Here is an 11966-nt window from a genome sequence, read left to right on the forward strand (position 1 = left end):
AAAATGCTACCTCTCTCTCTCAGAAGGCGTCAAAGCAAGAAAAAATCATCGATAGAGCGCACTAGATAGAGGTGGCCATGGAAAGGAAGAAAGGTGATTGGATTAGAGAAAGCATGTGGGAGAGCGAAAGACATAGAGAGGAGGTCGTCGGGGATAAGAAGCTGCAACATGAAACGTTGTGATGTCTCACAACAGAGCAAGTTGGTCAGAGAGAGAGAGAGGTCGTCAATAGAGAGAGCACTGGGGAGCTGGTGGTCGGAGAGATTGGGCGGGAGAAAGGTCGTCTATGTTTTACCAGAAAGAGGAGTTGATCGCCGGTGGTCAGCAATGGGATGCTGCGACTTGAGGAAACACATTCCCTCGCAGCGAGCACCAGAGAGTGATAGTTGTAGAGAGAGAGAGAGAGAGAGAGAGATAAGGAAGTTCTTTATGTTCTGCCAAAGAGAGTTTTTGGTTTCTGGCCTCAGTTCGTTGGTGATCGGTGGATGGAGGACACATGCTTGTGAGAGAAAGGAGGCAAGGCGATGAACTGATTAAAAAAAGGGTTCCATCAAACCCTCTTCATATTGCCGTTTCTTTCTAATTTAGACGAGGACAATTTCAGACCTCTCAGAAATGAACACACCCGACTTGCTGTTGACACGAGTCGGGTGTGCACCTGAATTTGGGCGAAAGAAGACTGGTTTCTGCTGGCCGTACCAGACAAGCACAAGTGTTGTATAGCCTTGCATCCAACTGAGAACTCAATAATACATGTGTCTTTGCTCATTATTTGCATTTTGCAAGAATTAATATATGGTGGCACGAATAGTTAACAGTTGAACTTCAAGGTACCTTCTCTAGGTGACTTGGAAGGTGCTGTCATAATTGCACCTCCAAGCCCATCTCGGTATTCGTCTGCTAACTAAAGGGAATATACTAATGGATGTGAAAAATTGGGAAGCTTCCTTTGCAAAACGAAACTAACAAAAAATATACTATCTTAACGATCTTTTGCATTTTGTAATCCAGTGTAAGTTCCAACACTAAGCCTTGGTTTAGGAACAATTGATCCTGACGAAGTGAATTGTTTGTCTTCATCAAGTATGTTAAGTTCTTCTAGAGGCGGGTGGTGGATTAATGTCATAGGCTAGTATGCCACTCTCGAGGCCCCCTTGGTAGTCGACGCACCTAAAAACCAAATTTAAGAGAATCCATTTTTGGAGACATAAATTACCGGTTTTCAGGGTAAGAAATGTATTGGACTAGAGAGGAATTGAGATCATGTGACTCCTTGTTTTGCACTCACTATATGGACCGTGCACTTGTGCTTGTTGGATTTCTTGGTGTATTAATGATTAATAGGCTAATGAGTAAACAGATGGCTTTCATACCACTCGGTAGCCGCACAATTGCAATGGGGCCATATACATTGTCAATTGATTTTAAAACCATTGATGAAAGCTTACAATGTAACCACCATATGAAATGGACACATGGTTAATGACATGACAAACAACTAGTTGGCATGCTTGGCTGCAGCTGGGCTTAGCGCTTATTCACCTCCTCCATGTCTCTAAGAGAGAGAGAGAGGCTCAGAGACTCCGACTGACCATGGCTGCTATATGCCCCGCACCCACCGTGCACCACCATGCTTGCAATAGAGCCCCCTTTTTTTGACGTGGACAAGGAAGAATAGAAAAGTATTGAGTTGTTGCATACTGCTCATTGACGGGGTCTCTATAATGGGCGCCTCCATTGGACGTTGAAAGAACTTGGGAGGAGAGGTTCCTTTAAAAGGACATGGTAGAAGAATGGCTTTTCCTCGTTGCTGCCACTAAATTGCAGCCATGGATGCCAATCCTCCAAAACATTGGCCATGATGGCGCATAACCTCTTAATCCCATCCTCTCTCTCTCTCTCTCTCCCTCCCTATATATATATATATATATAGGGAGAGAGAGAGAGAGAGAGAGAGAGAGAGAGAGGACTTCAAAGCCCCCAATCAGCCATGACGGGCTGTGATGTCATCCCTTCTTTGAGGTCCCAGGTCATGGCTTCTCATAGGTCATGGTTATGAAAGAGGCCTTTTCATTCTCTCTCTCTCTCTTTTTCCTTGACAAAGGGCACTTCCACCTCTTAGGAAGGAAGGGCCATGGTAAAATGATGTCTTCCCTCTTAAATCACATGGGTATTTTCGTATGGTCCACGTACTCATCCAAAGTGGCTACTTAGGCATACTTGGGTACTAAATAGAAACTGATATGAATTGCTTAAATTTACTTGATTTAGTTTTTTTTTAATCAGTTTTCATTTTATTTTTAGAGTTATTGTTCATTAAAATGTTTTTATTTTTATGTTGCTTTCATTTTTATTTTATTATGCTATTTTGCATATATTGCCCTACCGTACCCACATGTACTAAAGTTGTAGTGTCCATACCCATACCCATGTAACGTAGCTTCCCTCACTACATGTACTAAAGTTGTAGTGTCTCCCTCACTACTACCACCATATTGCAGCCATGGCTGCCACTTCTCCAAAGGACAGCACCCATTGCTACTCCCTTCTCTTTTTTTTTTTTTTTTTTGATGGATAGAGCATTCATATGAACTTTTGATTTAAATTACTTAAAATCAATCAATATACTTGTGATGACAAGTGAACTCATTAGAAACATTTAAATCAATCAATATGGATGTGATTACAAGTTAAACTGAATGAATGAACTATAATGGAGCAAATGCTTGACATTAGTCCTATTTGTATTTATGCAAACTTGTGACTACAATCATTTAAATCAACCAACATAGATGTGATGACATGTTAAACTCATTGGATCGACTATAATTGAGCAAATAAATACTTTAAATCTCATTCATATTAATATGAACTTGTGATTAAAATAATTTAAATCAAATAGTATAGAAAAGAACAGTAAATCAACTCATTCATTGTACTATAAGAAAGCAAATGGACTGCTGAAATTCTATTTGTATTCACATGAACTTATTACTGCAATTATTTATATCAAAGAATGTAGATGTTATTATATGTTCAATTGGTTGGATGAACTATAATGGAGAAAATGATTGGCTTTATTGCCACTTGTGTTCACACGAACTTGTAATTACAATTAATTAAATCTATCAATACAGATGTGATTACAAGTTAAGCTTGATGGATGAATTATAATGGAGCAAATAAATGACTAAATTTCCGCCTTATTCATACGTACTTAAGATTACAATCAAATAAATGAATCAATATAGATGTGATTACATATTTAACTCATTGAAACAACTATGATTGAACAAATGAATTGCTTTAATCTCATTCTTATTCATACGAACTTACGATTAAAATAATTTATATCAATGAATGTAGATATGATTACAAGTTAAAGTCATTGGATTAACTACAATGGAGCAAAAAAAAAACATAAATCTCATTCATTTTCATATGGCCTTGTGATTAAAATCATTTATATCAATCAACATAGATGTGATTACAAGTTAAACTATTCGATTGACTACAATTCAACAACTGAATGAGTTACAATTCAACAACTGAATGAGTTATCTCACTGGTATTCATATGGACTTGTGACTACAATTATTTAAATCCATCAATATAAATGTGAATACAAGTTTGACTCATTGGACAAAGTACAATTAAGCAAATGAATGACTTAAACCTCATTCGTATTCATACAAACTTGTGAATAAAATCATTTACATCAAATCATATAGATGTGATTACAAGTTAAACTCATTGGATGAACTAGAATTGAGCAAATAAATCCGTCAACATTCAACAAATTAATAATTTAAATGTCATTCGTGTTTATTCGAACTTGTGATTTCAATCATTTAAATTAATCAATATAGAAGTGATTACAAATTTCACTCATTGGATTAATTATAATAAAGCAAATAAGTAACTTAAATCTCATTTGTGTTTATACAAACTTGTAACTATAATTTAAACTCATTTGATTAAGTACAATTGAACAAATGGATGATCATCTTCAAGTTCAGTAGAACTACAAAAACTTTTGAACCAGATCAGAATAAGTGTACAAGGATTGACAAATTCATGCAAAAGCAATAAACAAAAGCTCATGAAAAAAAAAGAAGAATAAATAATCTTCATCTCTTAATAGTGAAACTTTTAACAACATTGCTATAAAAGCAAACAGTGAAGAAGATAAGAAAACTCCCAAAGAAAAAAGAAAAAGGAGACATATAAAAGTAAAATTGCAAAAGAACTACTGAAAACATTTATTGTAGGGGTTTGAATCTTATCCCATTATTTGGGTTGTGCAAACATAAAGTAATTACTAAAAAAATGCATTACTTTAACTGACAGTATCAAACCATCAATAAAAATTGACTTGCTGCATATTCACGTCAATAAAAGGGGAAGTTACTGGAAGAAAGCCCTAATGTCAATATAACTAGACCTATAATGATGAGCAAGAGCCGCCAGTGAATATAATATTTATTGATGAATGCAACTGTTAGTAAATATCTAGGATTTACTGATATTCTACAACCATTAGTAAAGGTTTGAATTTTACTAGTGTTTTTCGTTTTACATTTATTGTAGGGGTTTGAATTTTATCCCATTATTTGGGTTGTGCAAACATAATGTAATTACTAAAAAAAATACATTACTTTAACTGACAGTATCACACCATCAGTAAAAATTGACTTGCTTCATATTCACGTTAGTAAAAGGGGAAGTTACTGGAAAAAACCCTAATGTCAATATAACTAGACCTACAATGATGGGCAAGAGCTGCTAGTAAATACAATATTTATTGATGAATGCATCTGTCAGTAAATATCTAGGATTTATTGAGTAAATATCTAGGATTTATTGATATTCTACAGTAAACCATTAGTAAAGGTATGATACTAGTGTACTTTTTTGTTAGTAAATGTGGAAGTATGCTGACGTTGTTTGAATCTGTGATTGAAAGTTTCAGTGACAATGTTTATACTGATGGGCTGTGACTTATGCTAGTGATACTTATATTAACGAGTTTTTCTTCTTTACTGACACTTTCATCTCATTAGTAAATCTTTCTTTTTTGTATTGGAAAGAAACACATAGTTTACAAGGCTGAATTTAATCAATCAAAAGATTAATCTCTAATCTGACTATGAGATGTGAATCTTTCAACCAACTCTTAAGAACTAGAGTAAAATTTGAATAGAGACAAGAATGCTAGGCATCATTTGAAATGATCAAGAAATACCTTCTTGACCACCAATATTAAAGCCCTGCAGCTTTGGGAAAACCATTATTGAACTACATCATAGTCAATTATTCGCCTTGTGTTGGTTTGCTAGCACAATATAACGAAGGATATTGAATACAACATATCATCTATTATGTCAACATGACGTTTGTGCAATATGAGAAAAATTAATTCCACATGAAGAAAACTTGCTTGACATTAGTTTGAATGTGTCAGAAATTGAGACACTATCTATTGTCATGCGATGTTAAAATTCTATCGAAGTTAAATCCACTTAAATACATTATCGAACAACCATTCATATATGAGAGGATGGAAAAGTAGTAGGTTTTGTTTACATAGTATGATTTGGAATATATATCACATACATTAATCAAGAGACAAGCCATCACATATCAGGTGGCAGATTTCTCTCTATTAGAAAAAAATCTAAGTAAATGATGACTTTCCATAAAATAAATCACGATGATAGAACCATCTCTTTTTGTGAAACATGTACTTTGATGTTTCTATAAGCGCTACAAGAGCAAGCATTGGATTTCTTTTCATTACGCCAAAGAATGAAGTGATTTGTTACTCACTCAATCTGAATTTCTCTTGCATACACAATAGGACTGAATATGAATTCTTAGTTCAGGGGCTTAAAATGTTTCGCAAATTCAAAGTGCAAGAATTCACTTTTTTGGAGATTCTTCTATTAGAAGAAATTAAATTAAATGATAAAGTCATAATGATAGAACCGGCTCTTTTGTGAAACATGTACTTTGATGTTTCTAGAAGCACTGCAACAACAAGCATTGGAGTACTTTTCGTTGCACCAAAGAATGAAATGATTTGTTACTCTATCAAACTGAATTTCTCTAGCACGAATATGAATGTTTAATTTAGGGGCTTAAAATGTTTCATAAATTCAAAGTGCAAGAATTCACTTTTTCACATATTCCCTCATAGTTGTCAGCTAGGCTATAATGGTTTATAACAAGTCAAAGATTAAAAACTAATCCCTTATCAAGAATTTGAAACATCCCTCATAAGATAATTTGAGGAATACCAACTTTCACCTATCAAATGAGAACTTAACCTAATTGCTATGATTTGGCTAGGTTAAGTTCTAGCATCACATTCAAACATGAAAAGTCGATCAGATCTTTTGAAATAGGTAAACTCGAATAACTAGCATATATCCACAAGAGATGTCTCACAAAGAGAAAAAGGTTATAGGACACATGTCTATAGTTATTTTATTATTGCTAAGGTTCTCTACATAAGTGGTTCAATTGTTGAGGATAGCAAGATACCAAACCCTCGTCAAACAAATTGTTAGAACATGATGCTATTGACCCACTATGCAAAAGGGTTGCCATTAATTTTTCAAGAAGTGAATTAAATGTCAATTGCTTGCACCATCAATTCATGCTCCCGTAGCATAACTCAATTCGGTCAGCTCGGTCAGCTCAACTTGACGTGGTTGGTGCAATCAATCCACTTGCTTCAAATAGACATAAGTATTTTCTAGCAACTACTAGCTATTTCATCAAATGGTTGAAACAATCACCCTAAAAATAATTGAAGGATGACATAGGGTGCCTTTCATCCACAAAAACTTTCTATGCAAATTTGGCATCCCTATGACATTGTTTCAGATAATGGCACTCATTTTATATAAAATGTGCAATCTCTGCTATAATTATCAAGTACAACTCAAATAAAATTTTGATTCAAACATTAGAAAGAATTCTTCAAATAGGTCAAGATTGACATAAAAAATTTCATGATGCACTGTTAGTGTAGCAAATTACTATTTAAACAACAACAAATGCAACATCGCTATAATTGGTGTATAGCATGGAAATTATCCTTCCATTTCCCATCCAAAAGCCTGTAATGGAGTTCACTGCTCTCATTGAACTTCTCATCCATAAGTACAAGTGAGGAAGATTAACACAACTCGATCTCCTTGATGAAAAAGGCTACAAGCAATAGAACATAATGAAGCGACTTGCAGTAGAGTGACTTGGGATTCTACCGAATTTGTCATTGAAACAAAATTTCAAGTAAATGACAGTTCTTAGATCTATCGCTCCTCTCAAGAGTAAGCCTAATGGCAAATGAGTACCAAATTGACAAGGACCTTATGTTATTAAGGAAGTCTCACCTTGCAATTCTTATTGGCTAATTGATGCCGACATGGTTGAAATCTTTGATCCAATCAATGCATTTTACTTCAAGGAATTACAAGCTTAAGTGTAATCACAAATCAAAATTGCCAACTTTTGAAAAATAAGTTCTCCAACAAATGAATGCCTTTACATTCTCCCCAACCTTTTTACCCCATCCTTTGGAGCATCGATGCTGAGAAAAAAATTCAAGAGAAAGGGATCTGCCTATCAGTGTGAGGTCCAACCATTCTTGCCTCCTTTGACAAAGGTAATAAAAGATTCATCAATTTCAGCATATTCTCTTTTGGGAGAAAATAAGATTTGAATTTGAATATGATTTTAGAGCATTTTGAGTTGTTGATTAATATCATGGAAGATCTAGAAATATATAAAGAAAACCAATGACTAAAATATTCTCAGGGTGTCGGTTTGAATGAGATTAGAACTTTCTCTAGTTCCATGGAAGATAGCCACTTTGTGGCTAGAAATTAGCATTTCAATAGTTCAAACTTTAGAGTTTTAAGATAAATTTTATGAAAGTATGGTATGATCTTAACAATATACGTGCATTTCATACATGTATTACTGGAATTGATAAAGTTTTAAGATGAAATATTGAGTGATCTTATATTTTTTAGACTATGAAGATCTAAATGAAGTTCTCTTTCTTTAAAATCAGTTTGGAAACATGTTCCAACCTAACTTTAAAAAAGAAAAATGATTTTGAATAAGAGGTTATACATGCATATATAATATAATATATATATACACACACGTATCTTACCTCTCAAAATGAGATATTTGACAAGGGACTACTTAGCTTATGACCCATGAGGATTCATAGCGGGGCTCTTTAATGTAGAAAGATTGAAAACTAGTTTTTAATCTCCTTTCCCACCTTTAATCAACTAAATCAAGATTGCATGAATCAAAATGGCACAAAATGGAAGGAAACAAGAGAATAATCAAACTTGTTTGTCTATGATTTCGCCTTGCATGAGTGAATCACATTCATAAGAATGTATCTATCTATAATCATATATGTTGCAGCAAATATAAATTACTCTCTCACGGTGGGATTCACTCATGGTGAGGAGTTAAAGATGGTTTAGGCTATCTATTTTGAAATGGACTTGGCCATGAGACCCTTTTCAAAACTTTTCATGGGTTCTTTTTTTAGAAAAACCAATTTATGCACGTGTTATTTATTAAAATATACATTGATCGTAGCTTTTCTTAGTTGGACATTATTCCCAGCTATAAATAAGAATGAAAATGAGTCAATGCCAACATGATGTGATGCTTTCATGCATTGAAGTTGGTTCCATTGAGTCTTTTGGTCTTGGCTAGTGCTAAGGCTCCCACTCTAGAAGTCATTTTGGAATTTGACAAACGTGGCTTTGATACCAATGATGGAGTTGTAGTAGCGGAACGACGCCTTTGTTCAGACATGTCCCCTCAGCAAGTTCACTACCAGAATCTCCAGAATGTATATGCGAGCATCAAGTTGCAGAGGCAACAATGACTAAAAAGGAAGAACACAAAAACCAGAGGATTGTAGATATCCTGGTTTGCTTATGTGAGGCATCGATTAGGGCAAAAATCAATTCAGATACCTAGATGGTGAAGTGCTTAATAAAATATTTAAATATTTATTTACAAACCAGTTTGCAAGTTTATCTTGTTACTGTGAGTGGCCCCCTCACAGTTAGGAGATGGAAGGGATAGGGCACATGGCCACTATCCAACAACCTGCTGCTAGGAAACTTGGGTACCCTCATTTTAATATGTGTGTATTCTTCTGTCCGCTGACCCTAAGGTCATAGGTATTCTTTGGCCGACGACTCGATAGTATCCTCCCTAAGTTCTGTCTGACCTCAGCAGAGTTCTCTGCCTGGATCCTTCATTTGCATCGTCTATAGCAGCGTCGACCAGAAGGGGTGAACAAGTCAGGCCTTCGATCGCCCTTCTGGGCACCGGTGGGTTCGGTCGAGCCTTTCCTCAATCTCTCATTTTTAACCTCCCATACGCTCAACATGTTCCCAAGCCCCGGGTTGCCTTCAGATGGGCCTCTGATGTGTGATCTCGCCTGGCGACTACAAGACCCCTCGGCATCCTCTTGGCACCTGACAACAGCAATTGGTGTGCAAAGCAGAGGAGCAGTACTCTGCTTCCCGGATATGCTGGACCTTGCTGCAGTCGGCAAGACATTACTTTCCCCCTTGTAGCCGTGGGAAGTTTGGGCCTCAGCCTACGGGCTTGGACGTCTGTGACTAGCCTTGGTTGGCACTGGACTTCCGGTGCTAGTCTTAGTCGTAGGGTGGTGTGCATGTTAGCTTTGGTTTGTATGTGGTTGTGGAATGCTGAGTGAGGTAGAAATTGAAGCATTCTATAATTCTTAAGACCTTTTTCTTTTCTGTAGTCTCTGTAATAGGTTGTGGGCAGGGATCATTTGTACCGAGGGTATTTAGCCGGGAATCCTGTCCAGTAAGGATAACCTCCTCCATTGTAAAAGCGTCTGCACCCAGCCATAGTCGGCATCCTAGGGAGGAGTCAATCACCTAGCCACTTATCCCTTGCCAGATGCCCACCACCAAAGGCCACTGGCCGGACACAAACTAAGTAGTTGAGCTAGCTGACAGTGACAAGCATACATAACTCAAGGTTGATTGCACAATTGAGGCCAGTGACAGAGCTAGAATTTTTTTTGGCTGTGGGGCGTATACTAACTAGTGGAAAAATTTGCATAGATACTAAAGATAGGGGTTAGAGCAGTGCAAAATCTTCAACTGCACCCATATATACCAACCCAATGTAAGGGACATTTCAGTCAATTTAAAAAAAAAAATGGACAATTTAGAGATTTTAAAATGAACTATATTTCGTGGTGTTTGTTGTGGGGCTCGACTCAAGTGGCAGTGGCAATGCATGGTGTTTGACTGGGTTTCAAGGGGAGCTTTAATGGGAGGTAGCTCCGCTACTTATCGTGGCCCATCCTGCCAAGGGAGAAAGGTCAAAGATCAATCGTGTCCCTGATTGGCTGAGCAGCCATGGCCAACCTTGCCAAGGGGCACGACTGGCAAGCGACTACCCTTGGTGGTGGGTGGTCTGTCGTCCACATTTTAATTGGACTCGGTCGCCAACTACTTGTGTCTATGGCTGAACGTTTTGAATCGTGAAGCAAATTAGTTAACCAGCTCATAATAAGTTCTTATGCATACCAAACTGTTAGCTAAGATTTTTTTCCTCCTGAGGGCACTATACAAATTAAAATTTTTGGTTATATTAACCAATAAAATTTAATTTTCAAAACCAATTTTAATTTTCAAAATCTTAGAGCCCAAGCTGGTTTGAACAAATGCCGACCCTTGTGGGAAACACATTGGGCTATCTATCTCATACACACCTTCGGTTGGGAACCTTTTTTAATCGACTGTTATATTTTCTTCCAGTTATATCCTTGTTTCCGTTTGGAAACGGCAAAGTATATGAGATAAAATTTTGTTAGAAATTAAAGAATATGCAGGAAACTGCATATAACATGATACTCGAAAATAGTACTCCTTAAAATAAACAACATTTAAAAATATAGAATGGAAACTTTTTCAAATGTTGCGTGCGACTTGGACGTACTTTTAATTAATCCTGTTAGAAAAAGTAATTGAGCAAAATAGAAGTAGTCCACAACAAGTTTAAAATTAATACTATTGTGAAAATTTCTTTAATTATTTTGTGGGATCGGAGGAGATGCGTATAATCTTTGAATGATTCTCATATCAATCGAAATCCGAGGCTCCAAACAATATCGTTTTTGTCGTTGCGAAAAATAAAATACGAAAAATATAAATTTATGACTATGTGAAGAGCCCCGATGAAATTTTTAGAACCGGCACTTCCTTTTTGGCAACAATTGACAAGGAATATGCTTTTATTACAAAGTCATCTTCTTGCAGAGTTTTTATTTTCTTTTTCCTACTCTCGGGACCACTCTCTTTCTGTAGATCAACATTAAGCGTGCTTCTACATATATGTAAAAGCTAAAAAGAACGTTAGTTACTATTATCAAAATTAGCCATCTAAACAAGAATTTCTCTTTCTCCTAGATGGCCACCCTTTTATATATGTATTGTTGGGACCACCACCATCAATTTCATCAAAATGAATTAAAATGCACATCTCGATCCAAAAAAGATCGAGCATGAAAAAACAATTAATGTCCGATTAAAAAAGTGGATCAAATTCGGATTTAATGAATGACATTTGATCAAATTCGAACATACATAACTATCTGATCTGATTCGAATAAGAATTCGGATCAGATTCACTTTTAGACAAATATATTATATCTAATGCTATTACATTTTAAAAATTGACAAAATCTGGTTCAAAGTTTGGATTTGGATATTAATATAAAAATCGGATTAAGATCAAATTCAGCTTGTAAAATCAGATTTCATTCCTATTTGAATATGACTTCTCTTTATTGGAAATTCAAATCTGAATACCTGAACATAAAAAAAAAAAAAGCGGATATGATTAAATGTATAACCACAACCATA

The sequence above is a fragment of the Nymphaea colorata genome, chromosome 12, assembly GCF_008831285.2.
Source record: "Nymphaea colorata isolate Beijing-Zhang1983 chromosome 12, ASM883128v2, whole genome shotgun sequence".
In the NCBI taxonomy this organism is placed as follows: Eukaryota; Viridiplantae; Streptophyta; class Magnoliopsida; order Nymphaeales; family Nymphaeaceae; genus Nymphaea; species Nymphaea colorata.